Here is a 27,179-nt window from a genome sequence, read left to right as displayed (position 1 = left end):
CTCTCTCAGACCCCTTAAAAGACTCAGCATCCCTCACTCTACTCTCAGACCCTTTAAAAGACTCTCAGCATCCCTTACTCCTCGCTCAGACATCTAACAGACTCTTAGCATCCTTCATTCCTCTCTCAGCATACTTACACACCCCACATTCCTAAGTACCTCACAAAAAATAGGTGTGATGCGGCAGTGATTAAAAGAACAATAGCGGGGGAGTGCCACAAGCATCCTTGCACTGGCACCCGGATACTAGTGCCACGTCCGGGTGGGAGAATGGGAGGGTAGGAGTGAGAGGGAGAGTGGGAGGAGGAGTAGGAGGGCCAGAATTAGTGATAGGAAGGAAAGATCAGTGTGACTCAGAAGGAGGGAGAGTGAGAGAGAAGGGAAGAGGGAAGGAGAGAGGAAGGAAGGAAGGAAAAGAGGGAGAGAAGGAGGGAGGAAAAAGCTTGCTTGGGAAGGGGAGAATTAAGGCCTCGAGATGGAATTCTAGTTTCAAGGCCTGGGGGGGGGAGTTTAATGGAAAATAATAATAATAACAATAATCATTAATTTCCAAGGTAAATAAACATCGATACTCCACTAAAATAAGTAAAAGAACTAATAAAATCAATAATAAATGACATAAAATAAGACAAAAATAAATTAATTATATTGCCTCAATACTCACAGCTCGATTAAAGACAGGAGAGAGATGATGGTCTGAGCTTGCTACCATCTGCAGCTCATAAGACTGCCATCCCCACGAGCCCCTTTGAGGCGGGGTAGATGGCAGACCAGAGGCCTAGCTTCTTCCTACGAGCCCCGTGAGGGCGGGGAATGTGGCTAGGCCTAGGGACATGCCCCGTGAGGGCGGGGAATGTGGCTAGGCCTAGGGACAGTTGGTCCCAAAGATGAGGGGGTACTTGTACCTCGAGACACTCCCCAGATAGGGAGCCAAGGCCGGGTCACCACTACTTGGAAAAGACCCGGACAGGGAGAGTACCGGCGAATAAAAAAAAAAAAGGAGAGAGATACCCCAGATGGAAAATAAAAGGAGGTTTCTTACTGCTCGCATTAAAATATTTAGCTACTGGGAAGATATCAAAGCACTTGGAATGTGCTCTCTGGAATGAACAGACACCTGAAATATACACGACAGATATATAAAGGTCAAATCCCAAATCTTCACATTGATACTACAATGTGTAATATGAGTTTATTCTAAAATAGAATAAGTTCAGCGTATGTAGGGGCGGCTTAGGTACAACAACAGAGCATCGAGAATAAATTTAGCGTATGTAGGGGCGGCTAAGGTACGACAACAGAGCATTGAGAATAAATTTAGCGTATGTAGGGTCGGCTAAAGTACGACAACAGAGCATCGAGAATAAATTTAGCGTATGTAGGGGCGGCTAAGGTACGACAACAGAGCATCGAGAATAAATTTAGCGTATGTAGGGGCGGCGAAGGTACGACAACAGAGCATTGAGAATAAATTTAGCGTATGTAGGGGCGGCTAAGGTACGACAACAGAGCATCGAGAATAACGAGGCACAATATCGTGACTGGAACAGTACACAAAGAAACTTGTGTCGACGTTTCGGTATGACTTAGACCATTTAGTCACACACGGTCCGACTAGTTAATGGTCTAAGTCGGACCGAAACGTCGTCATTTGATTATTTTTTCATATGTGCGGGTTGTTTTTATAAGAAAGTATCATCCGTAGCCTCACGGCTTTTGAAGCTCCTACAAGCAGATACAAGGAATAACGACTCAAAGAATTAACTCCAAATGGTATGTGGATAGACACTTATTGTTACACATGTGTCTTATTGTTGCACATGTGTCTTATTGTTACACATGTGTCTTATTGTTACACATGTGTCTTATTGTTACACATGTGTCTTATTGTTGCACATGTGTCTTATTGTTACACATGTGTCTTATTGTTGCACATGTGTCTTATTGTTACACATGTGTCTTATTGTTACACATGTGTCTTATTGTTACACATGTGTCTTATTGTTACACATGTGTCTTATTGTTACACATGTGTCTTATTGTTACACATGTGTCTTATTGTTGCACATGTGTCTTATTCATTAATTCTTCTGTTTTGCATATCATTATTTATTAAGACAAGAGCATGTGCAAAACAAGACTTTATTTGCACAAAATGTTCTTTTCCAAGTGGTCTTATTAATCACATGTGTCTATTAACAAGTTTTAATTAGAAATTCTTTGAAAGGTTTTTAACAATGATTACTCAAAAGTCCGTCTAATCTTCAGCCATTCTTTGTATTGACTAGATGCAATTTCACTGTGTCTATGTTACCATCGTATATATGATGTGACCCTTTGTGTACTAGTGTACTGGTTTGGTCTGCACCATGGCACTTGATTTCAATGTGCTTATTGTTGCAATGTATGTGCCATGGCTTATGAACTCTCACAGATAATACTCGAAACAGTCTTATTATGACATTATGTTCTAACATGTGCTTATTACATCATTGTACTTATTTACACATGTGTCTTATGTCACATGTGTCTTATATTACATGTGCTATTACCCGGAACTCTCTCCAGATAAACTCCAGAAACAGGATAGAAATGTTCAAAAGACAACCAAATCAGACAAGTTATGACGAATAAGCAGGCATACGCTCTGCTAGCATCAACAACCTGGTTCACCAAAGTCAACAAGAAAGTCCTGTCTCAGGTCGGGCTACTAGGGGTAAGGAGGAACCCTGGATCCCGATTATAAACATATTATAGATGATATGGTGTTAAAGATTATAGATGATATGGTGTTAAGGATTATAGTTGATATGGTGTTAAAGATTATAGTTGATATGGTGTTAAGGATTATAGATGATATGGTGTTAAGGATTATAGTTGATATGGTGTTAAAGATTATAGATGATATGGTGTTAAGGATTATAGATGATATGGTGTTAAAGATTATAGATGATATGGTGTTAAGGATTATAGATGATATGGTGTTAAGGATTATAGATGATATGGTGTTAAAGATTATAGATGATATGGTGTTAAAGATTATAGATGATATGGTGTTAAAGATTATAGATGATATGGTGTTAAAGATTATAGATGATATGGTGTTAAAGATTATAGATGATATGGTGTTAAAGATTATAGATGATATGGTGTTAAAGATTATAGATGATATGGTGTTAAGGATTATAGATGATATGGTGTTAAAGATTATAGATGATATGGTGTTAAAGATTATAGATGATATGGTGTTAAAGATTATAGATGATATGGTGTTAAAGATTATAGATGATATGGTGTTAAAGATTATAGATGATATGGTGTTAAAGATTATAGATGATATGGTGTTAAAGATTATAGATGATATGGTGTTAAAGATTATAGTTGATATGGTGTTAAGGATTATAGATGATATGGTGTTAAAGATTATAGATGATATGGTGTTAAAGATTATAGTTGATATGGTGTTAAGGATTATAGATGATATGGTGTTAAAGATTATAGATGATATGGTGTTAAGGATTATAGATGATATGGTGTTAAAGATTATAGTTGATATGGTGTTAAGGATTATAGATGATATGGTGTTAAAGATTATAGATGATATGGTGTTAAAGATTATAGTTGATATGGTGTTAAAGATTATAGATGATATGGTGTTAAAGATTATAGTTGATATGGTGTTAAGGATGATCATCTTTCTGGTATTGGATGGAGAATCACGACAACAGATGCGAGGAAAGATGAAAGTAATAAGAATCTCGAGGAGAGGTAAGATTAAAGAAAGAAAAGGGGAAAAGAAAAGAAGTAGAGAAATGGGGATAAAAAAAGAAGTGAAAGCCAAAGAAGAGAAAATGCTAATAAACAGAAAGGATTTAAACCAGAATTACAAAGATGAAAAAAAAAGCAAATCCAAAGAAAAATATAAAGAGATAAGTGGAGAAGAAGACAGTAAGAGATCACGACGATAAGAGCAAAATAAGAAGATAGAGCAACTGAGGAATTAAAGGATAAGCAGTAAACAGCTGAACAAGCAGCGAAGACAAAATTATTTATTAGTTTTGTATAACAAAGTTTTAAAAAATAAAAAAAAATGAATAAAAATGTAGATACAACTGATGAACATTGTGAGACTTAATTTATGTTAGGTTGGTTAGAGAGGGACTGATAAATGCTAGCACGAATAGCTTAACTGATCAGGCCTTGTCAGGGAACACGTTCAGGAGCGATGACCCTCGGTTCCATGAACGTGTCGAGAACGGAAGAGTTAAATAGATGAGAGGGAAAGTTTTCTAAAGCAAGCACACACACACACACACACACACACACACACACACACACACACACACACACACACACACACACGTAAGAACATAAGAAAGGAGGAACACTGCAGGAGGCCTGCTGGCCCATACTAGGCAGGTCCTTTACAATTCATCCCACTAACAAAACATTTGCCCAACCCAATTTTCAATGCCACCCAAGAAATAAGCTCTGATGTGAAAGTCCCACTCAAATCCAACTCCTCCCACTCATGTACTTATCCAACCTAGATTTGAAACTACCCAAAGTCCCAGCCTCAATAACCCAACTAGGTAGACTGTTCCACTCATCAACTACCCTATTTCCAAACCAAACACACACACACACACACACACACACACACACACACACACACACACACACACACACACACACACACACACACACACACACATACACACACACACACTCAAGATGCAGCAAGGATGCTAGACGGTACAGTATTTTAACGACAGTAGAAAAGTGCAGAAATTGGAGCCAATATGAGGTAAGGTAACAAGCGCTGCAGTAAAAGAAATTTACGAAATTATTTGACAAGACATACACTGATGGCGAGACGCGACAAGCTCAGGTCTGCTACTGTAGCTACAAACACTGACAACGGGACACCACTAGATCTCTTTCTGTAGATGTAGATAATGAAAACAGGACACCGAGAATACAGCTTGGCTATTGTTGAGATAACACAGCCAGCATAGCTCTGATCCTGTATCTACAAACACTGAAGACAGGACACCAAGAGCATAGTTCGGCTGTTATTGAGGGAAGACAGCAACCATAACTAGGATCCTGTAAGACAGCTGGTGGTGTCCTGAAGACAGGACACCGCCATCATAGCTCTGTTTCCTCAGTTACAGACAACGGCAAGGGGACGCCAAGAGCTTTAGTTCCGTAACTACAAGCACTGTAGATGAGATTCACTCAGCATATCTCTGCTCCTGTAACTACCAACTCAGAAAACAGCACAACACTAAAATAACCTAAGCCTCTAACTAACTAGGCTTCTAAGGAATACTACGACCCCCAGGGTGCCACTTTTAACAGCCGAATAACACCTGTTTACTATTAGGTGAAATGGGCCACATTTGTCAAATTCAACCCAGGGAGGTTTAATAACCCAGGATAACCCATGAAAGCCGAGCAATGTGACTTATTTTCTTTGGGATCCTTATGTCTTACCCTAGGATGCGACTCACGACAGCTGACTAACATCCAGGTATCTACTGCAAGGTGACAGAAACAACAGATGTTAGGAGACGTATACCTGGACGTGTACCTGACCATACGTCTTTCCTTGTCTGAGCATCGAACCAAGGACCACTGGGGCGTGAGTCCGACCCTCTGAATACTGAGCTATGGGATACAGAAGGGGGCAATAGAGATACCAGCAGTGAGAAGAGAGACAGAGAGAGAGAGAGAGAGAGAGAGAGAGAGAGAGAGAGAGAGAGAGAGAGAGAGAGAGAGAGAGAGAGAGAGAGAGAGAGAGAGAGAGAGAGAGAGAGAGAGAGAAACAGACAGAGGAGAACAGACGGTGGAGAAAGACCAAGCGTCCCGGATTCCCTCACACACGAGCTCCCTGACTCACCCTTGTTTTTGCGCCATCTTTTTCTCCCTCTTTATCTCACTTTCTCTCCAGTTTCACACTTCAATGCGACATATTGCCAGAACTGACCCGTCTAGCGTCACAAGGCATCTAGTAGTCTCCCAGATCGGACTACTGTGAGGCTCTAGAGATGAGAGAACCACAGCATCCGTACGCTGTGACGGGTCGCAGCGACGCAGCACGTCTCGCATCGCCTTACCACTCGCACTTTCGCTGGGATTTATGGCAACCATTCCCAGATGTTATGGTGGGAGGTCTTAACGTGGGATATTATCACCCAGTCTAATTAAGGTTGAATGTCAGTGTGGGCATGACTCCTCACCTGTCTTGTAAGAGTGGTGCTGGTTAGTGGCGCTAGTTAGTGCCACTGGTTTGTGACACTGGTTACTGGTGCTAGTTAGAGAAGCACTGGTTAGAGGCCTTTGCTAGTAGTGCTATTTAGTGACACTGGTTAAAATTACAATGGTAAGAGTTGTACTGGAAAGATAGGCTCTGGCAAAAGTGGAACTGGTTAGATGGCACTGCTTAAAATGGCACCGCTTAGAATGGCACTAGCTATTGATACCAGTTATTGGCACTGGTTATTGCAACAAATGGCACTGATGAGTCACACAGAAGGCAGCACCTGCTTCACACACACATTCTGCCCCATTCAAAAGAAGAGTGTCTTGATGCAGATCAAGGGCTCTAGATCCAAGTAAACGAAGCTGACCTCTTCCTCGTATATCATCTGATTAGTTCCCATTTTTCCAGATGCTGTATCACCCCTACTGCTTGTCTGGCACAAGACTACCCAGAGCACTGTCCACTGGTCTATCCCGCCTTAAAAGACTGTTTGCAAACTAACTGGGAAGACACTTTTATTGCTCTGTTTCACAGAGGACGACAGTAAAAGTCAAAGTCAAAGATTTATTTCCACATAATTCAATGTTTGTACAGAAATGGATGACATTATGTTGTGCATGCAGATAGCCCATGGTTGTGCAGAACAACTCACACTACCTGGCTTTATCATTGTGGGTTGCTAGTTGAAGAGTCGTAGATGACTCGTAGTTGGTGGTCACTACAAATTACACAACTACAGTAGAATCTATTGTAGTTGTGCAGTTTGTAGAGAGAGAGAGAGAGAGAGAGAGAGAGAGAGAGAGAGAGAGAGTCTTTGCATGTAACCCGAAGAGGCAAATCACTGCTCCCACATAACTCAACTCTGCTTATATCGCTAGAAAATGTTCTCTACAACAGCATTTCACAGCATCATCAAAATCTCACTGGGCAACTTGTTTTTACGTCATTCACTTCTCTATAATTGCCACTAATTAGCGCCTTGCGTGATAAACTGAAGTAGATTGCTGCGTTGTTCGCGGATCTGGTCTGGATTTGCAGACTGCAGTGTAACGTCACCATGGTAGACGGCGATAAATTTAAAGTTTGAGTTCATGAAACTCTACAATATCCATCAAGTTTTATTGTGGCTTTTGTGAGATGGAAATTATTCTGAGAACGTTACGGCTTAATCCACCACAGTTTTCTGCAGCTCGTCTCTTGAAGCTAGTTTATTTTAGGTCCTGTGAAGAGCTTAACTAAGCAATTGAAACTCACATGTGCGTGAAAACGTAGAAAACACTCAGAGAGAAGGAAAAAAATGATCGTGTAAAATGAACGCTATCTTATTTCTTCACATAAAAGAGGGGTAATTACACTTTGACGAAAATTGCTGCTCTTATTGTCCCTCCCAGTACGAACCCCAGTTAACACACCGAGCATGTCTCGCCTCAGTCTGAAATTAGATATGCCTTTCTCCACCCAAACGCATTTACAACTTTTTCTCCTTTCTTTTTCATGATATTGGTAACTCTTTGTAAACTAACCCCTGCGTCTCTTTCTTCCTTTCCATGATGTTGGTAACTCTTTGTAAACTAACCCCTGCATCTCTTTCTTCCTTTCCATGATGTTGGTAACTCTTTGTAAACTAACCCCTGCATCTCTTTCTTCCTTTCCATGATGTTGGTAACTCTTTGTAAACTAACCCCAGCATCTCTTTCTTCCTTTCCATGTTGTTGGTAACTCTTTGTAAACTAACCCCAGCATCTCTTTCTTCCTTTCCATGATGTTGGTAACTCTTTGTAAACTAACCCCAGCATCTCTTCCTTCCTTCCCGTATAAGAGTGATTCCAGCTCTGGAATGAACACCATGAAGCTAGCATAGCTGCTGAGCCAATAGGGAAGCACTAAACTACATCTTCATCGAACCAACATCTCCCAGCTCAAGCTGTCAGATTTCCTTACCTCGCGTGTTAATTCTCTGTAATGGAATATGCCAGGGAAGAAAACTTATTTTGGTACAGGTACACATAAATACATGTGGGTAAATTACATAAAATAACTCACCCCCCCCTCCCAAAGAAAAAAGTCAAATTTATTTTCATTGGATTCCTTGAAACACTGCTAGCTTTTGGCTTTTTAGTGTAACTACAATATCATATAGAATAGGTAAGATGCATACCAGGCGGAGGTTTCCACTATGTACATATAATATAAAATAGATAAACTGCACACTGTGGGTATCAAAACATTGCATCTATCATACAGAATTGTGTAATCGAATGCAGTGGATATTCCCACACTGTAACTATCAATTATATATATATATATATATATATATATATATATATATATATATATATATATATATATATATATATATATATATATATATATATATATAATATATATACATATCTCAGCAACTGCCCAGGGAGGTACTACCGTAGGATTACTGGTGTCTTTTGTCTGTCTTATAGATATGCAAGAACACAGGTACATTTTGCTACTTCTGCTTACACTTAGGTCACACTACACATACATGTACAAGCATATATATACACACCCCTCTGAGTTTTCTTCTATTTTCTTTCTAATTCTTGTTCTTGTTTATTTCCTCTTATCTGCATGGGGAAGTGGAACAGAATTCTTCCTCCGTAAGTCATGCGTGTTGTAAGAGGCGACTAAAATACCGGGAGCAAGGGGCTAGTAACCCCTTCTCCTGTATATATTACTAAATTTAAAAAAGAAGCTTTCGGTTTTTTTTTTTTGAGCCACCCTGCCTTGGTGGGATACGGCCGGTTTGTTGAAAATATGTATATATATATATATATATATATATATATATATATATATATATATATATATATATATATATATATATATATATATATATATGTATATATATTTATATATATATATATATATATATATATATATATATATATATATATATATATATATATATATATGTGTGTGTGTGTGTGTGTGTATACATATACATTTACAGAAAAACACAAACATGAAAACAATGGTACAATGTATTAAAGATCATGAATTTCCTCCAGCTCCTCCGAAGCCGGACGCGAGCCAAGTATGCAGCAAGCATTTTCCCTCTGGATGGCCACGCTGAGACGCTGGAACATGAAAGCGGCTGCCCTTGGGTCTCTGGTGGTGTCGATGAGTCTGGAAACCAATTCTTTAAGGAAACGTGTGGCATTTTTCCCCATGATCCCAAGGCCTCTGATCCCACTGGGACAAATTGATACTGTTGGCTTATGTCCCTGTACTTGCTGATCTTGTACTCCTCCCTGCGGTCAGCAGCTCCTCCCTGTCACCCAACACTGTGATAGATATAGGTGTCAGCCAGTGTGGACACACAGGTATAGTCCCATGCTAAGAGCTTGCAATTCTTCCAAGGATAGATGGTGATCCCATCGGGGCGGTTTGCTGGGTTGTGGGTATTGTTGACCGCTAGTGATCGGGGCTCCCTCTCGGTTGGGCATCCAGCTGTAGCAAGGGTTCTTTCTCTTTATGATGTCGTTGGCCTCATTATGTCTTGCATGCCAGCCCTTGGTTAAGACCATGTAGACTGTATTGGTCTGCTTGCACTTCGCCGCAAATACACGTATATTCTGTATGAATTGGGGCAGCAAGGCGAAGAGCCACTGCAATACGGACGGTCTTAGGGTCGAGTCGCCGATATGGGAACTGTTTGGAGAAAGTCCCCGGAGTGAGGTGCGCTCACAGCCTGGAGACGGGCAGTCTCCCTATCTGATGTTGCAGCCCTGATCATGTTAGCAAGCACCTTTTCAGCGATTGGGCCATCCCAGTTTGACTGTTTTTGAGCCACTGCTGCACTAGGGTTTAGTGCTGGAGCAGCAAGAGTCTCCCATTCAGTGATGGCACTGGCATAGCTAGGGTCCTGTATTCCTGCTGAGTCACTGAGGTTATCAGGAAGAATTTGCCTTATCAACTCGTTTGATGCTATGGAAGAGGATAGGAAAGCTGTTAGAGCAATCTGGGAGAATCTGCGTACTCCTAGCCCCCCAAGCCTGACCGGAAGTGAAGCTTGCAACCACTGTCCATCTTCAGGGGAAAGATTCATTACACTCTCTAGCATGGTCTTAAGGAGAGAGTCATATTCCTTGAGTTTTGGACTGCTGAAGGCTGGGGAGCATCTCAGAAAGTAGGTAAGTTTTGGGATTGACAGGCACCTGTTGAGTAGGTAGAAGGCATCATGTGTGTCAATGTCTTTCATCCTGCTTTCCATCGTCCGGAGGTCTGAGACTTTTTTTTCTAGGATCAGATCGATGGCATTGGACCCAAGAGGAGCACCAAGGAGAGTGCTATTGGCTGGATCAATGGCTCGTGCTCCTGGTAAAACAGCGCTAATATTTTGGATCATCTGTCAATTGGTAGAAACTATTTCACATTTGGTGGGGTTTAAAGAAAGGCCCAGGCTTTCTCCCATGTCTTTAATTTTACTGATGTCCTCCAGGAGAGATTCTGTTGTGCCAGTTAGGGTACCATCATCCAGGAACCAGATATTGAGCTCACTGGAGAGTGCTTCTGTGACTTCCTTGATGACCAAATAGAATAGAAAGGGGGCGAGAGGGTCCTCCTGTTGCACGCCCTCACATGAGTCAATTTCATGGTCCCCAAACAATAGTTTGATAGTCACACTATAACAAGATTCTATGAAGGGATAAAGGGAAGGGAAGCTTCTATAAACTGCTTGGAGAGCAGCATCCCTTCTGACTGAGTTCAAAGCGTTCGCGAAGTCCAATTTGACCAAGGCTTTTTTATCGGACATGTTTTTGATATACACTCGTGCTGCATGGCCAGCTGCTTCACAGCCTTGTTGAACGTCGAAAACGAGCTGAGTTGGTTTCAGCATTGCAGCAGCCTCTTGACTCACCCTTCTTACTGCAGCCTTGGCGACTAGGCGCCGAAGGGTGTTGCATTGCATATGTAGTGGTACATTGCATATGCAAACAATTTTATTGACGAAAAATACTGCAGTCAGAGTTCCTTCTTCCTCTTTTCCAACCATTCCTCCTATCCCCACAGCCAACTCTGCAGACTCCCCACCCTCATGCCTCCTTCTCAACCATTCCTCCTGCCCCCACGGCCACCCTTGGAGACTCACCACTACAAGCTGTCGCATAATTTGCCCAGTTGGCGACGAGAAAGTGTGAGAGCAAGTTTTGTGTCCTGGTGGTGTTGTTGACGCAGGAGGTGGTGCTCCACATCCTGGTGGTGGCAAGAGCGTGTCGACCGCCATAGCCTTTCCCCCCAACCCCATCCCTGCCTCCACGCTCTGACACTAACTATATCCTCGTAATGACACTGCTATGTGACGCCCTCACACAAAAAACACCCATAAAAACGTATGCGCCTGGGCCCGGGGAGCGGACAACCGTCGTTCTGACGTAGCCGTGACGTCTGCGTTGACGTCAGTCGCTGGGTCTCAGGTGGGGCGTTGAAAAACAAAGAGGATCTCGGGTCATCTTTCCTTGCAGACTGCCATATTACTGGCCCGAGCCAGCTGCCTCTCTCCACTCACTGATGCCAGCTTTTACAGCCCGATTAACTTCACAAACAAGCGAGTCAAGAAGTTAGGATGGTTTGTGTTACTCATAATGGAGCATTATTCAGCCTTCTTGGCTATTTCTCGTTCGGGAGAAGAGGTGAAAGGTCAGAAGAGGCAGCCAGCCAACTCTTGGATAATAGCTGCGGTCTGCAACCTTCCAACAATATGCTTCACGATGACAGGCTGCATGACTAGTACAACAAGTGGCTACTGGAATTCAATCCCTACAAATACATGGTTATGAGGATAGGATCAGGAAGTAGGAGGTCAGGGGAAGAGTACCTCATGAGAGAGAAGCCAGAGGAAAAGTACCCCATGAGAGAGAGGCCAGAGGAAGAGTATCCCAGAGAGGAAGACCTTCAAAGGGAAAGCCAGGTAAAGATTGCCACCTGGGAGGAAGGTCGGAGTAAGAATACCACCTAGAGGTATGCCAGATGAAGTGTACCACCCCGGAGGAAGGAAGGGGGAGAGTACCCCCTCAGAAGGCAACCCGAGGAAGTGCGCTACCTGAAAGTGAGGCAGCTCACAGAATCAAATGGAGAGAAGGTCCTAAGAAGAGAAAGGGTTGAGGGACTACGCGACACACGTTATACTTGAGGTAGAGTCAAAAAGAATATCTTAGGTGGCCAACAGCAAACTGTAAACATTCGAAAAGTCCTTATGAATCTGAAAACGAAGGCATTCAAATCACTATACACGGCATTCGTAGAAACATTAGATTAAGCAGCTCTAGCATTAAGCCCTCATATCATCAAAGAAACATGAGAAAGAGGTTTGCTACAAGGCTGATCCCGGAAATACGAAGCCAAGGATAAGAAAATAGGGGTCGAGAGCTAGAAGACTTACGACTAACAAGATAATCAGAAATACAAGCAAAGTTGATAAGGGGAGACTACCTAAACGGGAAGATGCAGCGGAAGAGGATACAACTGGAAAGTAAAATTTCTAATGAGCTCAGGGGATATGAAGAATTCCTTCAGTGTGTGGATAACAAGCACGTAAATGCCATTACGAAGGGATGTGGCTAGCTGGTCTAGTGGCTAACGCGACGGGCAGGAGTTTTGAGACTCTATGACCGCGGGTTCAATCCCGGCCGGGGGTATGGTTACGAAGGGTTGTATTGGAGGCTAACTCAGTACTTGCACTCAGAAGCTGAAATAACTGAACCTAAAACAGCAGTTTCTTGTGTGCAGTGAAGTACAGGCTGTTGGAGTTGTGGGATATTGAGGATACCTTTCTCGGATCTTTGAGGTAGAGTGTGCTGGGCTTATAGGATACTGAGGATACTTTTCCCGGATCGCACAGCAACCGAAACGCATCTGGAATATACCTGAAGAGAGTTTCGGGGGTCAACGTCCCCGCGGCCCTGTCTGTGACCAGGCCTCATCTTGTTTTACATTTATTTTTGCCTACGCAAGAATGGACTCAGAAGGTTGGAATGACCGACGACCTCCATGTATGGGAGCCCGAGTATTGTTACTATATTATTATTATTATTATTATTATTATTATTATTATTATTATTATTATTTACAACAATTATAATATTCATGGGGAATCGCTAAGCCCGTAAGGGTCTTGGGTTAAGGTGTCTGGGTAATAGAAGGCAACCAGATTTTATCACAGGATAGGATTCCTTTTAATTCTGAGATCAAGAGTTCTTCACTAGCATCAAGGCATCTCTTCTGAAGGGAATATTATGTACAAAATACATAATTTTCTCTCAAAACAAAAGCTCCGACCAAGGAGAGTAAGGAAAAAATGAGACATTAATGGAGCATACTCAGAGATAGTAAGCTTGATATACAGCAGGAATGTTAAAGAGCTATATACACACAGGGTGTGTACACTTACTCTTGTGTATCTGTGTGTATGCACTGAGAATTTGCTTGCTCCCTATTTTAGGGATTGAAGCATCCTTGAATGGTTAGTTGGTTAATAGGGTTGAGAGCCTATTTACTACACGAGGGTCATTAATTCTGCCTGTTAACTTTTTACAACTAGTCAAAAATACTTTAATGCCTAAATTGGGATTAAACTAGACTCTCATTGTATACACACTGAGAGATATACACCTCTCAATGTATATCTCCTGTGACCTTGACTGCTAGTTCACAGGTGAACTGTTTATTTAACCAGTTGACGTGGATAGATTTTAAACCTAGCAAATAACTAAGCTATTTTAAGCTAACCTACAGTTTGAAGAGAAAAATATAGACAACGTTGCGGTACGTCTCGGACAATTATCAAGTCATGAGAGTGTTGACTTCATAAAGGTCCAGGATAGAGCGAGACATCATCTAAAGGTTCCAAATTCTCAGTTAATTGTAAATTAGTTTGAAAATTGACTTGTATTCTCGGGGGAGCTCTTTCGTACACTTCAGTGTGGTGCCACACACTTCAGTGTGGTGCCAGACACTTCAGTGTGGTGGCAGACACTTCAGTGTGGTGCCAGACGCTTCAGTGTGGTACCAGACACTTCAGTGTGGTGCCAGACACTTCATTGTGGTGTCAGACACTTCATTGTCGTGCCGGACACTTCAGTGTGGTGCTAGACACTTCAGTGTGGTGCCAGACACTTCAGTGTGGTGCCAGACTCTTCAGTGCGGTGCCAGACATTTCAATGTGGTGCTAGACACTTCAGTGTAGTGCTAGATACTTCATTGTGGTGCCAAACACTTTAGTATGGTGCTAGACACTTCAGTGTGGCGCTAGACACTTCAGTGTGATGCTAGACACTTCATTGTGGTGCCAAACTCTTTAGTATGGTGCTAGACACTTCAGTGTGGTGCTAGGCACTTCAGTGTAGTGCTAGACACTTCAGTGTGGTGCTAGACATTTCAGTGTGGTGTCAGACACTTCAGTGTGGTGTCAGACACTTCAGTGTGGTACTAGACACTTCAGTGTGGTGCTAGGCACTTCAGTGTGGTGCTAGACACTTCAGTGTGGTGCTAGACACTTCAGTGTGGTGCTAGACACTTTAGTGTGGTGCCAGACACTTCAGTGTGGTGCCAGACACTTCAGTGTGGTGCCAGACACTTCAGTGTGGTGCCAGACACTTTAGTGTGGTGCCAGACACTTCAGTGTAGTGCTAGGCACTTCATTGTGGTGCTAGACACTTTAGTGTGGTGCCAGACACTTCAGTGTGGTGCCAGACACTTCAGTGTGTTGCTAAACGCTTCAATGTGGTGCTATGAACTTCAAAAACCGAGGGACTGTCCCCCTCCAAACTACTCTTCATGGCCAGGGGACTGATCACACCATCCTTACCTCTCCACTGCTTTCGTTATCTCCAATTTTAAACTGAAGAAGCCTGCCGTGTAGGCGAAACCTTTCGGAAATAAAGATACCAGTGTGTTGCAGATGTGTCTTATTGGGCAACCTGTTTCATAATGGCGTTACTCCACGCGTCCCAGGCAACTTGTTTCATAATGGCGTTACTCCACGCGTCCCAGGCAACTTGTTTCATAATGGCGTTACTCCACGCGTCCCAGGAACTGTATAATGTATTTTGAAATTCTAGAGCGTCTTAATACTTTTAATTTCGAGGTGGATATAATTTGTAGAGTTGACATTTACAGAGGCTTAAAATAACATACACATTGATTTATTCGGCTTTAAATACAAATATCTGGATTATTATTATTATTATTATTATTATTATTATTATTATTATTATTATTATTATTATTATTATTATTATTATTATTATTATTATTATTATTATTATTATTATTATTATTATTATTATTATTATTATTATTATTATTATTATTATTATGTCAGCATAGTTGCTGATCCCTGTATTCCCTGTATTATATAGCATAGCATATTAGTATCATCCATGTGCTTTAGATACGAGATCCCTTGTAGGCCTGTGGCTTTGTGTGACGTCACGGGATGCACATGTGTAGGCTCATACCTCTGCCCCGCTCTCACTCGGCGGCAGACCATTCAGCAGACAGGCAAGGCAGTTGGGCTCCATCCTTCACCATCTCAGTCTGACAATATAGTTACCATCCAACAAGTGTGTCTACCTTCAACCTACGATATCTCCATTTAAGAACCCTTACGATAATTATTATTATTATTATTATTTTTATTATTATTATTATTATTATTATTATTATTATTATTATTATTATTATTATTATTTAGGAGTAGGAGGAAGAGGACAGTCAAAAGATTACAAAGGCACGCAAAGGGTTCATGTAGACAACTCTTCATGTAGACAACACTCCATGTAGACAACACTCCATGTAGACAACACTCCACGTAGATAACACTCCATGTAGACAATACTCCATGTAGACAACGCATCATGTAGACAGGGAATAAAGTGTGGTATGGCGCCTGTTGCGAGCAAACAAAAAGAAGGGTGAAGAGAGAGTCTGAACTAAGGTCAGAGAATGTGAATGTAAGTGCTCACTCACGCTCCCTCTTTATCCATGTTCCTCTTGGCACTCTTCTCTTAAATGTGACTTTCATATTCTTAAGAATCTTCTGTTGAATGTGACTTTCTTATTCTTAAGAATCTTCTGTTGAATGTGACTTTCTTATTCTTAAGAATCTTCTGTTGAATGTGACTTTCTTATTCTTAAGAATCTTCTGTTAAATGTGACTTTCATATTCTTAAGAATCCTCTGTTGAATGTGACTTTCATATTCTTAAGAATCTTCTGTTGAATGTGACTTTCATATTCTTAAGAATCTTCTGTTGAATGTGACTTTCATATTCTTAAGAAACGTCTGTTGAATGTGACTTTCATATTCTTAAGAATCTTCTCTTAAATGTGACTTTCATATTCTTAAGAATCTCCTGTTGAATGTGACTTTCATATTCTTAAGAATCTTCTCTTAAATGTGACTTTCATATTCTTAAGAATCTTCTGTTGAATGTGACTTTCATATTCTTAAGAAACGTCTGTTGAATGTGACTTTCATATTCTTAAGAATCTCCTGTTGAATGTTACTTTCATATTCTTAAGAAACGTCTGTTGAATGTGACTTTCATATTCTTAAGAATCTTCTGTTGAATGTGACTTTCATATTCTTAAGAATCTTCTGTTGAATGTGACTTTCATATTCTTAAGAATCTTCTGTTGAATGTGACTTTCATATTCTTAAGAAACGTCTGTTGAATGTGACTTTCATATTCTTAAGAAACGTCTGTTAAATGTGACTTTCATATTCTTAAGAATCTTCTGTTGAATGTGACTTTCATATTCTTAAAAATCTTCTGTTGAATGTGACGTTATTATTCTTAAAATTTTCTCTTAAATATGAATATCTTAAGCTTTAAAAATCTGCTGTGAATGACTGTCATAATCTCAAAATTCTTCTATGTAAATGTTACATTTAGAATCTTAAAAGTATCAGTGTTTTGTCTATAAAAAAAATGCGTTTTGATATCTGTCATGAATTTACAAATTATAATAGCTTGTTGATGTATTGGTGGGACAAGTGAAGAAGTTTTAAGAGGAAACTGGACAAGTATCTTCAAACGGGATCAGCAAGGATCCCAATGGAAATAAAGAGACCCCAGTGGAAATTAAAGGACCCCAATGGAAAATAAAGGGACCCCCAATGGAAATTAAAGGACCCCAATGGAAATAAAGAGACCCCAATGGAAAATAAAGGGACCCCCAATGGAAATTAAAGGACCCCAATGGAAATAAAGGGACCCCCAATGGAAATTAAAGGACCCAATGGAAATAAAGAGACCCCAATGGAAATTAAAGAACCCCAATGGAAATAAAGAGACCCCAATGGAAAATAAAGGGACCCCCAATGGAAATTAAAGGACCCAATGGAAATAAAGGGACCCCAATAGAAATTAAAGGACCCCAATGGAAATTAAAGGACCCCAATGGAAATTAAAGGACCCCAATGGCAATTAAGGGACCCCAATAGAAATAAAGGGACCCCAATGGAAATTAAAGGACCCCAATGGAAATAAAAGGACCCCAATGAAAATAAAGGGACCCCAATGGAAATTAAAGGACCCCAATGGAAATAAAGGGACCCCAATGGAAATTAAAGGACCCCAATGAAAATAAAGGGACCCCAATGGAAATTAAAGGACCCCAATGAAAATAAAGGGACCCCAATGGAAATTAAAGGACCCCAATGGAAATAAAGGGACCCCAATGGAAATTAAAGGACCCCAATGGAAAAAAAGGGACCCCAATGGAAATTAAAGGACCCCAATGGAAATAAAGGGACCCCAATGGAAATTAAAGGACCCCAATGGAAATAAAGGGACCCCAATGGAAATTAAAGGACCCCAATGGAAATTAAAGGACCCCAATGGAAATTAAAGGACCCCAATGGAAATTAAAGGACCCCAATGGAAATTAAAGGACCCCAATGGAAATTAAAGGACCTCAATGGAAATAAGTCACTTCGTCAAACTTTTTTGGGTTATCTTAGGTTCTCTACACATATACTGCTATATATGATAATCTTTGTAGCTGTATTTGTGTATACCTGAAAAAACTTACTTAATTAAGCCATCACCAGCAACAGCCTGGTTGACTAGGCAAACACCAGACAAGTCTGGCCCAAAGCGGGGCTCTGGAAGTAGAAAGGCTTTCGGAACTCATCACAGGTATATGAAAGGTAATGTTAATCTATCTGAATGTTCAGGAATATGGAATATACCGGACGTTGTATGTTTCTCAATGTATATAGGCTGAGAGTTTACTCTAATACATATTATAGGTATGATAGTATTCTTGACTGGTGGTAAAGAGTTGAGATGTAGTCATGACCTTCGTGTAGTCGATAGGTTTTAAGAGGCGCGTGAGTTTCCCTGTCTCCTAATATCATGTTCATTTTTCCACTGCTATCTAGCTTGTCCATAATTACTGTCGCATTTCCTTTGTCTGTTTCGTAAGGTGAAGTCCAGGATCTTTCTTTAATTCATGGTATAACTAAACAAATCTTTGAGGACAATTGTGTTGGAGAGGTCTGAGCTTAGAAGATACAAGAAAATACAAGTACTAATTCGGATAATCTTCATAAATTAACTATAAACTGGATTCTCGTCAAAACAATACAAAAAAATATATCCTATGGCCGACTGTATCAATATACAAAAAGACCCCCCCAAAAAAAAATGTAGTGGACAATCTATAAAATGTGGAGAAGAACAGAGGACAAGGAACTGAAAATTTGACATAGAAACACTAGAGAAATATTATTTATTAACTTTATAAATTTGACCAAGCTTCATCAGCTTGGTAAAGCTGCATGACGATATCCTCATAGCACTATTGAATTTCCCCAGCCAAGGCTGACAGATTTCAACACAATGTATATATTGTATAAGGACACCTGGAGGTTATTTCGGGGGCCAACACCCCCGAGATAACCGGTCCGTGACCAGGCCTTGCTGTGGAATATAGCCTGATTAACCAGACTGCTATTGCCCTGATGGTCAGGTACTGTCTTCAGGTGTCTGTCCAGGTCCCTCTTGAAGACAACCAGAGGGTCTACTGGAAATCCCCCTTATGTATACTGGGAGGCAGTTGAACGATCTTGGGACCCTGACGCTTATTAAAATTGAGTGCGCCGCCCGGGAATCGAACCCGGGTCGCAAGAATGGGAATCTTGCATGATACCACTACACCAGCGGCGCAGGTGCAACTAATGCAACATTTTATTGTGGTAACTTTTCGCTCTCCAGGAGCTCTGTCAAACCATTATAAACAATATAGGGACACAGAGGGTGCATATTATATAGGTAAAGAAATGCAAAACATAATACGATCGTTGTAGGTAGCAGGAGTAGTAGTACTTGTGGTGGAAGCAGTAGTAGTAGTAGTATTTGTAGTGCATGTGGTAGTAGTAGAACTCTTTACCCCGGTAGATCTGTTTGTGAGTTGGTAAATCCCACTGTGTGGGCGAAACTTTGTCAATAAAGGATCGCATTATACGGCATTTGTGTTTATTTCTCCATCATACCATAGAGTTCCATCGTGTCTCTGCTCGTATGTTTGCTCCGTCTATCAGTGTTCTCGCTTTCTTGACTGATGTCCCGAGATTTAATTCCTCTTTTATAAGAGTATATGTATCCGCCGAGTGGCGCTTCCAGGGTCCTGGAAGCACCACTCGGTGGTGCTTCCACGACCCTGGAAGCACTACTGGAAGCACCCTGGAAGCACCACTGGAAGCACCCTGGAAGCACCACTCGGTGGTCAGCTCCTGGTTCCGGCCTTTCATTACTCTTTGATCTGTATCACTTACTTCTGACCTCATGAGGCCTTATCATTTCTACACTTGAAGCTGTGTATTGAGTTTGCTTCTACCTCTCGCCTATTTGTTCTCACCTATTTGTGGTTGCAGGGGTCGAGACTCAGCTCCTGCCCTCGCCTCTTCACTATGTGTGTGTGTGTGTGTGTGTGTGTGTGTGTGTGTGTGTGTGTCATTTAAGCTTCGCGGTCACTTCTTTGGGTTATTTAAGCTTGGCGGCTGCTCATTCAATTAATCACACCATAGTGAGTGATATTTGCTCGTTGTGGTCATATTTCTCCCGGACAATATGTAGTATCTGATCCAGTCTCCTTCAGGATACTCCTCACAACTCTCGAGTAACATCCTGGTTCCTAGTTGCTGCTAAGTGTACAGGGGCACCAGGTGTAAAATTGACAAACATATGAGCACTTACGGTAGTTACGACTGGTTAAAGAGAAGCAGAAGGCGAACTCCTAGACAGACAGATAGGACGAGAGAGAGAGAGAGAGAGAGAGAGAGAGAGAGAGAGAGAGAGAGAGAGAGAGAGAGAGAGAGAGAGAGAGAGAGAGAGAGAGAGAGAGAGAGAGAGACATTATCAATGTAACAGGTGTGCGAGTCTTACTTTTATGCCTAATTCCACGATGTAAAGTGAGGTTCTCTGAATATAAGATGCATCGGGTTTCAGCCACAGGACCAGTTTGTTTGAGACACTGTCATCCAATTCTGGCCAGGAAAAAATATCAAGTCGTCGTTGGAAAACTCTGGAATTTGTACTTCGAAAAAGCTATATTTATGATTGAAAAAAAAAAAAAACTAGAATCTGGACTTCAAGTAACCCTTGAGTTGGGGCTGGAAAAAATTTCAAGTTGTAGTGGAAGAAACTTGAGTTTATTGTGGAAAAAAACTGAGTTGGTTTTGGAAAAAACAAATTGTTGTCGCAAAAACTACGTTTACTCTTGAAAAAAAAAACGAGTACATATTGAGAAAAAATTGAGTTCTAGCAATAAAATTCTTTCCAGTTTGGACCAAAGGACATCATAGTTGTCTCCACAAGACCGGCTGAGCCGGGACCACACTCAGCTCTGACCCCGTAAGAAACATCTTCATGTCTTTTCAACATCCAGACGTTTCAGAGTCTCGAACCCCCATCTTCAGTGCTAAAATATAGAGGGAAATTATATGAAGCGGAATAGCTAGTTTTATCACAATGTTTTATTAAAACAAATCTACATTAAAGAACACAAAAACACAATACCGTGACGAAACAATTCACAAATAACTCGCACATAGATAGAAACTATATGTTGACGTTTGACTAGTTAATGATCCAAGTCGGACCGAAACGTCATTACGTAGTTTTTTCTCCTATGTGTGAATTATATGTGTAAATCTGCTTTAAATTATATATTATAACTAAACTGCCACAAATACAAAAACTGTCAAAATACCTAAACTCACCTCTCTTGTACTAAATTAAAACCCACGTATTTAATAAATAACAAAAAGGCACAATACCGTGACTGGAACGATACACAAATAACCCGCACATAAAAGAGAGAAGCTTACGACGACGTTTCGGTCCGACTTGGACCATTGACAAAGTCAATGGACCATTGACTTTGTCAATGGTCCAAGTCGGACCGAAACGTCGTCGTAAGCTTCTCTCTTTTATGTGCGGGTTATTTGTGCACGTATTTAAATAAAATTAATGTGTAAACAACTGTAAAGATGGTACGGGTGAGAACATTAGGACGTGTTTTTTTAAAACACCTGCTGTCCATGTTCCCCGATCAATTAAAATAGGTACCTGGGTGTTAGTTGATTGGCGTGAGTCGCATCCTGGGCTTAAAACTGACCTAATTTGCTCGAAATGTTCTGCATACCAAGAAGCTTTCTGTATAGTAGTATGTCATTGATGTCAGGTGGGTCTGTATACCTTGTACATGTACTTGTAGAGATAAAGATTATTTCTGTATTTTTTTGTTTGTAAAAGCTCGTTCTCACTATTTACAAGGATTCCAGGATGATGAAGTTGAGTTTTAGTGATGTTGAACCCAGAACAGTGAAGTTCGCTGTAGATGAATGGTTCAGAGAACCGACATGTTGATAAATTAGACACATGTGCAAGAGTTGCACATGTGTCTAATTTATCAACATGTCGGTTCGCGAAACGTTTCCTCAATAAAGATACCCAAGAGTTGCACATGTGTCTAATTTATCAAGTTCGCTGTGTTGAGAGGATGTCTGGCTGAGTCACAGTGTTTACTGATCGCACAGTAAGGTTTAAACAGAGGAAAGGTAGAACGGAAGACACTACCTATATACTCAGAAAATCAGTGTTTAAAATATTTAGATGGTACAACCCCTCATGAAGCACTACTGTTCGAGCACAATGGTTATAAATGACCATAATTTTTAAAGGGGTGGACCGGTAAGCCAGCGGAAGGCCTCGGTCAGATGACCAAAAGCTCCAAAGGCGGGTCATCATCTGACTAAGACCCGCGTCAGGAAACATTTGTCCTGTTTCCTGACGAACCTTACCTAACCTAACCTAACTGAGCAAACAGACCATACTTGATCTCAGGTCACAGGGCGAAGGTTCTTCACTATTTAGCGCCTTATTAATTTTATATTGATTAAAAAGGACATACATCAACTAATCTGCATGGAGGAGTTCTTCAGTATATTAGGTAATTCCGCACGAAAATGGAAAGTCAAATGCCTTTAATAAAGCATCTTAATGTACAGGTATTGTACAGGTATTGTACGTCTTGATGAACTGTTTAGGTTATTGCAAGTAATGACAAATTTATTATTGAAAATATTTTTCAGGATAATATAAAATAATTTACGTGGATAAGCATTTTTTTTTTAAAGTAATTCAACAAGTATACTAAGAGAAAATACAGTATGTGTCCGGGGCCCAAGACTGTTCGACAGCCTCCCACCAAGCATAAGGGGAATTACCTATAGACCCCTTGCTGCCTTCAAGAGGGAGGTGGACAGATACCTGAAGTTGGTACCCGATTAGCCGGGGTGTGGTCCGTACGCTGGACTACATGCGCCCAGCGGTAACCGCCTAGTTGATTAGGCCCTGATCCATCGGGATGGCTTGGATAAGGACCGGGCAGCGGGGGCGTTGACCCCCGGATCACCCTCCAGGTAGGTATTAGACTTCAGTATCAAAGAAATCGCAGCTTTAACATATGTCAACATCTCCATTTATAAGAGTACTAACAATTTCGGACAAAAACTAAGATAATTTAAACCCAAGCCAATAAATATTGGCTTGGATTTAAATCATGTGCTTACGCATATATCTTCAGATGTGTGTGTAAGCACATGAAAGCGCTCGGGTTTTATTTCCTATTTTCACTGTGGTATTTTTTCATATTTGTAATCACGCGTTTTATTGTAACTTTTTCCATTTTTTATAATTTGCCAATTGTAAAACATAATGTGACAGCTTGAATAGAACAACCATATTTTTTTCAATAAATGCAAACTGTGTGAGGGCTGCGTGGTTGGCCTAGCCAGTTAGCGAGGCTGGAGACTGTTGTGGTTCACCTCCCATATCTGTCAGCCAGCGAATAATTTTCCCGTGTATCAAAACACAGCCTTGTGGGAGCACTGCGGGAGGCCGCTGCTGGCGGGGCTTCTCTCTACACCTCGCCTCTTTATGTGTGTACTCACCTTACTGGACTTGAGACTCAGCTCCCGGGCCCCGCTTCGTAAACTTCTGGTTATGTTGTGGAAGGATGATTGTCAATAAGTAATCAGGGGGCTTTTGGTACCTCAGTAAACTCTCTTGCAGTTTTGCAGTTAACTATTGTCACTGATGTGTTGCTGGTGTCTTCCGTTCAGTGTTCGCGATGAAAGTTTTTCTCATTGATCAACAAACTCACCTCTGGTTGTAAATGGTATGATTCCAAAAAGCTTTTGATAAAGACACTTATAAACGCTTCAAAAGTTTAACGGCATCCGTTGAACTCTTCTAGGGATCCCAGTTAAATAATTCCGTTTCTTACCCTGTTACTAATAGGTTACTACCACAAGAAGAGAGAGAAACTCGATAATATAAATTAATTTATTTGTATTTGTTGAAATCTTCTTGGGATATTATTTATTGAAGGAAATATTTCATTATGGGTGGCATCTTCGGTTATTAGAACTGACGAAGTCACTCGTGGCGAAACGTTTTCTATTTAATAAATGTTCTGGACTGTACATAAGTATTCTTAAACTCGACTTTACTCAGGCGCTCAGACTTCGAGTCGATGTCCGAGCGTCTGGGTGACTCAAGTTCTGATCAACCCCTGTGGCATGCAGACGGCGGAAGAAGGCCAAAATTATTCTTATTGTAGACCCTGGACACTCATAATAGTAGGCCCCTAAAGTAGATCTTTAAATAATTATATACATCATAAATAATGCAAATAACTGAAGTAATGAAAATTATTATGCGTTATTGATCAGTTTTTCTCATTTTATACTCGTTTGAAATTTGAGGGGGTCCTTAATTTTTATCTTGTTCCCTTTGTACTATGCACAGTCAACAATTCATCGCTGCCAAATACTGATTTTTTTTTATATAATATTCCTTTAGCTCATTTGAATATTTATCTTCCACCTGTGTCCTTTAGTTGTGATATTTCTTAAGACAATGTCACTTGTCTGTTTCACAGTACTTGGAGATCTCGTTCGTTGTGATCCGATCTTCATTTCAACGGAGTGAGAAAAATAAAGTTCCTCCTGCAGCGACGTAATATTCAACTCATTTGGCCTTTCCTCTCGGCTCGTGTCTTTCAGCTCCTTGACAGATCTGTTGACAGATCTCACAACTCTTGTTGTTAATGCATTCGTCAGGGAAAATCACCTGACACGGCTCATGATGAAGACAAAGAGGAAAGATGCAGAACAAACTTTTATCGGAATAACTTGTCACACTGTTTAGAGTTTTATCATAATTGGATCAGACCTGATCCAGTCATGAAGATAAAGGTTTTGCATAATTTCCATGAGTTTAGTGCTTCCCCATGTATATAATAAAAAATATATATTCTATTTCATGCGACTGTGGTAGTTGTTATCCCTACGGAGTCATGATAGAAAGATGGTCGTTTAAAAGTTAAACCTGCTAAACAGTTTTTCGTGTTGGCTGCTACCTGGGATCTCTACGCATGTCCCGTTGCTTGTCTCCATTTCAATAAGGTGATCCGAGAATATTTATTTGTTGAGATCGTTTTTTCCCTTGACTAGTTCTTCAATGTTCTTGAAAATCACGTTCCCGGAGAGCTTCATTATCTGTTGGCTTAGAGTATACTGTTCACAGAGCCCGAGTAACTGTTGACTTAGAGTACACTTTTCACAAAGCTTAGTGAAAATTTTCCACGGAGCCCCAGTAACTGTTCGTTTAGTTTAAACTTTTCACAGAGTCGCATTAACTCTATTGTGTGTGTCTACTGGGCTAGGGTGCTTCCAGGTGCCGTGTCAAACAATACCGTTGTCTACCATCTTCCATATAACAATTTAAATCTCAAAATAAGGGATAACATTTGGCGGAGGGGTTTCAACGTTTCAAAACCCGTTGTCTGTTTTCCTTACCACTTCTGCGAATTCTTTAACCCTCGCTGATTGTTATTTATTCCCATGAATGATCACCGGATTCCTTTTTATTTACTTGTTAATTCCCAGTACTTCTACGGTATCATCCCATGAATTCAAAAGTTCCTTTTAACATTGATTCCCATTCCTCACAGTTAGTAATTAAATCTTCAGTGCACACTGAGGTCCGGGATTCGAATCTCCTCCGGTACGGCTGGAAAATGTTAGGGATGTGTTTCCACAAGACACCTGCTGTCTCTGTCCCTGTTCACCCATCAATTCAAAATGGGTACCTGGGTGCTAGTTGACTGGTGTGGGTCGCATCCAGGGACAAAACTGGCCTAATTTGCCCGAAATGCCCAGCATAACAAGCGGTTTTCTATATAGTAGTATGTCACTGATGTACATGTACTTGTAGTAAATATATTATTATTATTATTATTATTATTATTATTATTATTATTATTATTATTATTATTATTATTATTACAATTATTATTATTATTATTATTATTATTATTATTAGTATTATTATTATTATTATTACAATTATTATTATTATTATTATTATTATTATTATTATTATTATTATTATTATTATTATTATTATTATTATTACAATTATTCTTATTATTATTATTATTATTATTATTATTATTATCTAGATCGAGTCCCATGCCATAAATAACTGGAGTATGGGACTCGATCTCTGAACAATTTGAAAACATTTGTTGTTAAATTGGAATAAACTATCAGCTGTTTATTCAAGATATTGACATCTTCTGTAGTCATACTGGTACCTAATAGAACTGGTGATGGTGATTTCCACAGTCTGGTGAAGGTGGTATGAGCAGATACTGGACAATCCATCTGCGGTCTATGATCGTAAAGCGGTTAAGTACGTCTGTTCTAGACCATCACTTGTGTGAGTTTTACTTTTCAGTGGAGCCAATTTTTTTTTATTATGGGGATAAAGTTTCGCTCTGTGCAGAGGCTTATCGAATGCAAAACAAGAGTTTGTTAAAAATATGTTTCGCACTTTGCAAAGAGTTTCATCAAGTCCTGAATAGTGTAGACTCTTATGAAGTCCACAACAAGAGTCTATCAGAAAAACTTTTCGCCCTCTGTGTAGAGCTTAATTAAATCAAGACATAACAAAGCTCCAGTAGACCAAAACATTGTCAAAATAAATGTGTCGATATAACACACCAAAATCAACGTTCTTATTCCCCGAGAAAATACAACCAGACTATTCTTTCCTTCAACCTGTGTTGATATATATTTTCTGAGGTAGCTAAACATCTTTTTCAAATGAAACACCGTTTTATTCTCACGTTGTTTCTCTCAGAATGAAACAATTTATTCCTTAGTATGTGTTATTTAAGTAAGCATCTTACGACATTTCAAATTAAATCAGGTTTCAGTTAATGCTATAATATTTGCTTAATGCATGTGATTTAGTTTGATTTTTTATTTTTCTCTCTGGCACCTCAAAGAA

At 40.2% G+C, this 27,179-nt stretch overlaps 1 protein-coding gene and 1 non-coding gene across 2 annotated transcripts in view; both read right to left on the bottom strand.

The window, feature by feature from the left end:
• Positions 1-27,179, bottom strand: part of LOC128701861 (homeobox protein Hox-A2-like) — a 51,309-nt gene that overhangs the window by 9,044 nt on the left and 15,086 nt on the right. The gene's annotated exons all lie outside the window — the stretch shown is intronic.
• Positions 19,411-19,481, bottom strand: TRNAG-CCC (transfer RNA glycine (anticodon CCC)). The gene has a single exon. It is a non-coding gene; the product is annotated as a tRNA-Gly (tRNA).

Source organism: Cherax quadricarinatus, chromosome 69, assembly GCF_038502225.1.
Source record: "Cherax quadricarinatus isolate ZL_2023a chromosome 69, ASM3850222v1, whole genome shotgun sequence".
NCBI classification, from domain to species: domain Eukaryota; kingdom Metazoa; phylum Arthropoda; class Malacostraca; order Decapoda; family Parastacidae; genus Cherax; species Cherax quadricarinatus.
The sequence above is the reverse complement of the archived record's forward strand: the minus strand, read 5'-3'. Positions and strand labels throughout refer to the sequence as shown.